This window comes from Elephantulus edwardii, unplaced genomic scaffold, assembly GCF_000299155.1.
Source record: "Elephantulus edwardii isolate Elephantulus edwardi_28Jun2011 unplaced genomic scaffold, EleEdw1.0 scaffold00028, whole genome shotgun sequence".
Lineage (NCBI taxonomy): Eukaryota > Metazoa > Chordata > Mammalia > Macroscelidea > Macroscelididae > Elephantulus > Elephantulus edwardii.
In genome coordinates, this window is record NW_006399778.1 from 1596637 (window position 1) to 1603095 (window position 6459).

At 40.3% G+C, this 6459-nt stretch overlaps 1 protein-coding gene across 1 annotated transcript in view; it reads left to right on the forward strand.

Annotated features, from left to right (window-relative positions):
* The first annotated feature begins 430 nt into the window (after positions 1 to 430).
* Positions 431 to 6459, forward strand: part of WASF2 (WAS protein family, member 2) — a 138268-nt gene continuing 132239 nt past the window's right edge. Inside the window, exon 1 of the mRNA XM_006883462.1 lies at positions 431 to 592. The gene's annotated coding sequence lies outside the window, so the exon portion shown is untranslated. The remainder of the gene's footprint in view (positions 593 to 6459) is intronic.

Genomic DNA, 6459 nt, shown 5'->3' on the forward strand with positions numbered 1-6459 from the left:
CAAGATTAAGAGGAAAGGGACAAAACTATTTGCAACTTAAGGGGTGTCGACAGAAAGTTTATGGAATTGGCCACACCTTTTCAATTAAAATACTAATTCTTTAAACTTTAACATGAAGAATTTGGATGTCAATCCACTTTGTGTGAAGTTTTACACTTTCTTGGGTAATATTTTTGAACGTCAGATCTACGAGTTGATTTACTTTCATCTCCACCCCTACTTCACTTGGTTTACCCCCCACTGTTTACTCCGTTTGCGGAAGTGGCTCGGGTGGAGTTCCCGGGACGCACCCTTGAGTACGTCTTTTGCGTAGTTATTTAACTGGCATTCCGTTCAGGCCAATGGAATACACGGAAGCCCCAGGGGGCTAGGGCAGAGAGCCAATCAAATTTGTTGGCGGGGTGTGGCTGCGTCCCAGGGCGGGGACTCGCGTAATGGCGGATGCGGGCCCGGCTAGTACGGCTGGGGGCGTAGTGTGGTGCAAAGGTCCAGCTGTGTAGCTGGCCGCAAGGCAGCCTGCGGGAGCAGACTCCTTGCGGAGACAGGTGGCCAGCCGGCCCTTCTGTCGCTGAGGGCGCCCGCGCGAGGCCAGGTGAGCAACAAGTCCCTTCGGGCGGGCCCTGTCACCCTGCCGTGAAGCGCCAGGCCTGGCCGGGCCGCCCCTCCCTGGTCGCTCTGGGTCTCCCTGGTCGCTCTGGGGAATGGGTGCAGCATCTCCCGATAGAGACCGGCAGAGGCCTGGCGAGCCCTCTGCGCCAGGTGTCGTCTTATCACACACCTTCCCTCTGCCCTCAGGAAGGGGATGCCCCAGAGGCCCCGCTGACCCCTAAAGACTTGGAGGGGCCTGTGGTTCTGTGAGGCAGCGGGAAAAGTGCCCGAGCTTAACCTGTCTTTCCCACCAGCTCGCTGTGTGACCTTGGGCAAGTCACTTCCCTCTCCGCGCCTCCCTTTGCTGATTGGTAAAGCAAAGGCTTTGTAGACAAATATATATACACAAGTTGGATCTCCCCCTGTTGTCTGAGATTTGGGGCAAGTTCTTTCTCAAGCTGAGCCACAGTTTTCATTCCTCAGGACAGTGATGGAGTTGAAGTACTTTTTAGGCTCTTAGCCTTTTAAATTGTGGAGTAACAGGTTGAACACGGAGTGGGTGGGTGTGTTCAGGATGGTTTGCAGAATAAGGAGAGGAAGGGCTGGTTAAAGGGGCTGGTTGCTTCCTAGCAGCTCCTGATGGGGTGGGGTCGGACTTGGTACTGTAATAAGAATCGTTGGAGATGAGAAAATGTATACATTTCTCTATAGAGTCAGAAAAGAGGAAGGGATCCTTGGAACTTCTTAGGACTGGGGCTGGTATTAAGGCCCATAGGTCAGGAAGGTTAGGAAGAGGAGGGAGGTCAACATTTAGGGTACACTTATTGTATGCTACTTATTTCATATTTATAGAAACTCCTGAGAGTTTATACCTGAGGAAACAAAGCTTCAGAGGAGTTAAGTAACTTGCCCAGGGTCACACAGTAAAGTGTTACCAACACTATAAAGTGTTTCCTCCTGAAAATTACTGGACAAAAGGAAGTTACTGATTCCTTTAAAAGATGCCCATTTGTTAAATCCCATTCATAGTGACACTTATGGGACTGAGTAGAATGGCCCCATAGGGTTTACAGAGAAGCAGACTGGCCCCTTCCCCCACCCCCCACCTTCATGGACAGGCTGGTAGGTTTGAACTACACTTTAACCCCTATACCACCAGGACACCTGTTGATTATGTTTTTTTATTTTATTTTTATTATTTGTGTGTTTGTACCGTCAAATCATATTTGACTGGTACAGGAGGAGATTGTTCCTCCTTCTCCAGCAAATCATCTGGTGGATTTGAACCGCTCACCTCTCAGATTGCAGTGCAGCTTCTTGCCACAACGCCACCAGAGTTCGCTTGTTTATTATATTTTTAAAATAACAGTGGCAAAGTTTGCTAACTCAAATGAGAATGAGGGGGAGAGATGACTGGTTCACACACTTGATTTTTTGCCAGGAGATAGGCTAAGTCCTCATTCCAGGATAGTAAGTTATAAGTCTTTTGCCTTTGTTTAATTTGTGAGTTGGATAGGGCCATTTCTGAGTTGGGAAAGTCACTTTGAAGCGTGTCAGAACTTAAGAGGGCTCTACTTGAATCCTGGCCCTGGTGGCCCTATTTACCAGTTACGACTTGACTCTTGATGCCTCCACAAAAAGACCATATATTTTTTTTTTTTTGGTTGGGAGAAATGTCCTATTCTCAGCTTAGATTCATTTGCGTTCTAGGAGTGAAAGGCTCAGTAACTTGCCTCTGCTTGAGTAATAAGTATTTTTTTCTTTGTGCCCCAGTCATCTGACTTAAAGTAAACATTGTGGACTTGAGGTAGGACCAATTAGGTACCATAAAGTACAACTCTTAAGTTTTTCCAAACCTTGGAACTTCTGATTACTCAAAATGAGATGACTGATCTTGGGTATTCTTGTATGTTAATGGTAGGGGAAAAATTGGAAGAGGAAGTTGCTGAGAAAAGAGGGCGTTTCTTAGCAGTGGAGCCAATATGTATTTCTTTGTTTGAGATTCTAAACCCAGAAAAGCAGCAACTAAAGGAGGAAGGAAGGAAAGAACTGTGAAACTCTAGTTCCTTACAAATATCTTTAATAGTTGTCCTTGCCAAAAAATCCTTTCACAGAAAAAGTCGATTGTAATTATTCAACTTTCAGAAATTCTAGATTGAAATAATATTGCATTTTAAACATTCTGATTTGTTGGTTTGGTGGGTTTCTTGTTTGTTTGTTTTTTTAAAAAACAACAACCAGAACATTCCTTGGTAAGTTCTGTATCAATGGATGACTTTTTTTTCCTTAGCATAATTATCAGTTCAGTCTTTGCCTGTATTTTAACTATGAATTTGTCAGTGGATTTCAATTTAAGAGGAATTGATCTCCTAGATTTTGGATGATACAAATGCCACCATCACTTGAAATACAACATAATTGGCATGTTGGAGTTTTTTTTAGTTTTGTTAAAAGTCCTTTTAATGCTTTGTTTTCTGAGATTGTATATGTAACAGTTAATACATTGGATTTATTTCTTAGAAAGTTTTGCAATCATTCTCAGCAGTGTATTTTCTATATAGTACTGATTACATAGTTTTAGTCCACAGTACCTTATTCAGATCTTTGGAGAAAAGAAATTATTGGAGCGAGAGGTGATTCTGAATTTAGAATTTTTGGATTTTAGAAAAGAAACGTGGTACCAGATGTTATGTAACACTCCCAGAAAAGTCTGGGGTGGCACCTCATAATCAAACCTATTTTGATATCTGTAGTAAAATGCCTGAATGTTCATACTAACTGTGATAAATAGTTGCTATAAATAACCTTTTTTTTTAAAAAAATTTTTTTTTCTATAATTATATTTTATTAATTTTCATAAACATTTACAGAGATTTTGGGCTTCCACTCATTCATTGTTGCACTATTCTCTCTACCCTCCTCCCAGTTTGTTCTTGTCCAAATGCCACAGTGCTTGTCAAAGCCAGTTCTGATTAATCTTCTTTGTCAGTGTGTCCTTTGCCATTCCCTATCACTCCTCCCTGAGAGAGACTTCACCCTGAGTCATAAGGAAAAGGGGATGGCGTATTCTCTTAGCTACTTCCTGCTGAAAAGGGACGCTGTGGGTTTCAGGGTGAAGATCTTCTCTCACTACTCTAAAGGGCCCCTTTGGCAGTAGGAAACACATAGACTATTATGGAGATTGATTTTGGAATTTAGATGCACTCTTATTGATTGTGCTTGGCCGTACATGTTCATATCCTTGAAGATGTATCATGGGGGTGTTGCAACCTAGAAGACACAAATTTGACTAACAAGTTATAAGTACATGAGTCCAAAAATTATGGAAAAGTAAAAGAAAAGATTCTTTCATTGTTTTACAAACCCTCTCCCAGGTCCCCTCCACCATGTAGCCCTCTCTCTAGTCTCCTGTGATGACAGAAATACCCAATTATATCTCTCTTTTAAACGGTTCTCTCCCTCCTCTGTTTCAGTGCAGTATACATTATTGAACCCATCTTACTCAGTCTCTCCCCAACCCCAAGGACAGTCCCATTCTACAACAGTGGCATCATGTAATATTTGTCCTTTTGTGACTGGGATATTTCACTCAGCATAATGTTCTCCAGAGTCAACCATTTTGAATAATATTGCATGAGTTCCTTGTTTTTTAATGCAGCATAGTATTCCATTGTGCGAATATACCACAGCTTCTCTAGCCATTCGTTTGTTGATGGGCACTTAGGTTGTTTCCAACTCCTTGCTATTGTGAACAAAGCTGCAATAAACATGGGTGTGCATATATCTGCTTGGATGTCAGCTATGGTCTCTTCAGGGTATATTCCCAGTAGTGGAATTGCTGGGTCAAATGGTTTCTCTATTTGCAACTTTTTGAGAAAGCGCCATACTGCTTTCCACAGGGGTTGCACCATTTTACACTCCCACCAACAGTGAATCAGGGTTCCAGTTTCTCCACAACCTCGCCAGCATTTGTTGCTTGCTGTTCTGTTAAATTTTGCTATTTTGACTGGGGTGAAATGATATCTCATAGTTGTTTTAATTTGCATCTCTCTTAGGGCTAGGGATTTTGAGCATTTCTTCATGTGTTTGTTAGCCATCTGAATGTCGTCTTCGGTGAAGTGCCTGTTCATATCCTGTGCCCATTTTTCTATTGGATTATTTACCTTTATCTTGTTGTGGTATAAATAACCTTATGTCATTTCACATCAGGTTTTGTTGCCAAGTGAATGAATAAAAAGCTTGTTTTTCATACCTTTTTGGATTTTGAAATTGAAGTTAAAGGATTATGGACTTCTGTGGGTAAAACTTATATATGATGGTGAAAATACAGAGTTTTAAAAGAAAATTTTCAAAGTGAGATTTAAAATGCAGTATTACAGTATTTGCAAGGCATTTTTATTTTTGTGTGTCTTGTAATAGTTTTGCTCTCATAAAAATGTTTCAGATGTACATTTTTCTTAACTACAAATATTTACCTTTTCATACCCTCCCTGGTCCCAGGTTTTGATGTCAGAATGACACCCTTCTCCTTTGTTAAAATAGTAATTTGTAGGGTTTTGAGCTCATTACTGTAGTATAAAAGATAAGAGAATTATATCTTCTTCCATATAATTCACAGAAAACTAATCAGATGAGTATCCTTAGATTCATGTTTGCAAAATTTTTAGTATATACAGTCACTAGTGCTATTTGAGATTTGAGTAAAAATTTTGTATAAAGTCTCCACAGTTTGCTTGGCTTGGTAAGACATTTACTAAAATACATTAATTTAGAATATTTTAAATTTAAGTCTGTGGTATATGAGAAACCTGAATTTATTAGCCATATGAATTCTTGAGGTTTCTTTAATTGGTAAAGGATGACTAGGAACACATTTACACAAGTTTGAGTCACATTTGGACTCTCACTGTAGAGTGAGGTAGACTGATGTCATTGGTAGATGGAGAATTCTTCTCTTTAGAGTGCATTTAAAAAAATACCACATAACTATATAGTTTGAGATTTTCAGTTAATTTTCACCTTTGGAGTGGCTCTGTCTTTCCTGAGAAATAGTACCTTTATTGTCTGGGAGATAGGAGTTTGAGACAGTGTCTGAGAAGCTGTAGCTGAGGTCAGTATGTGATGGACTAGAGAATAAGGATACTTTATCAAAACCACTTCAGTTTCTTCTCTTCTACTTTATAAATACTAATAATATGAGAAAAGGTTTAGAAATTACTCCAAAAAAAAAACCAAAAAAAAAAACCCAACCAAACAAACAAAAGAAATTACTCCAAGTTACCTTGTCATCACTGTGGGTAAGTTCTTGAGGACAGAAATAATGTCATTCTTTCTTTGGTGTTTGGAAATGTTTAGATTCCTGAGCATCATTTTCCTTGCATCAGAATTACTTATGGTTCTTTTGAATAATATGCATATCTGGCCTAGGAGACTTTATGTCTATGTCTGTAGTCAGTGTTGAGAACCATTGGCACAAATGCAGGTGCTCAATAAATATTTGTTCATTAATGTGTTGATGGTGCTGGCATGGGTTAGGTAGGGTGAGAATGAACCAAGATTCTTTAAAATAATATAGCTTTCCAGGATAGCAATACGTTCAGCAGTAGACACCTCTGAACCCTTAATCAATTTGTTACTGGCTAGTGTCATGAGTCACAACTCTTTGTGATTTTGGGAGGAGTTTGGATGCAGCCTGTGGCCTCACTTTTTTTTTTTAAATTTTATTATTTTTGTGTGCGTGTACCGTCAAATCAGATCTGACTGGTACAGGAGGAGATTGCCCATGTGTTTCCTACTGCCAAAGGGGCCCTTTAGAGTAGTGAGAGAAGATCTTCACCCTGAAACCCACAGCGTCCCTTTTCAGCAGGAAGT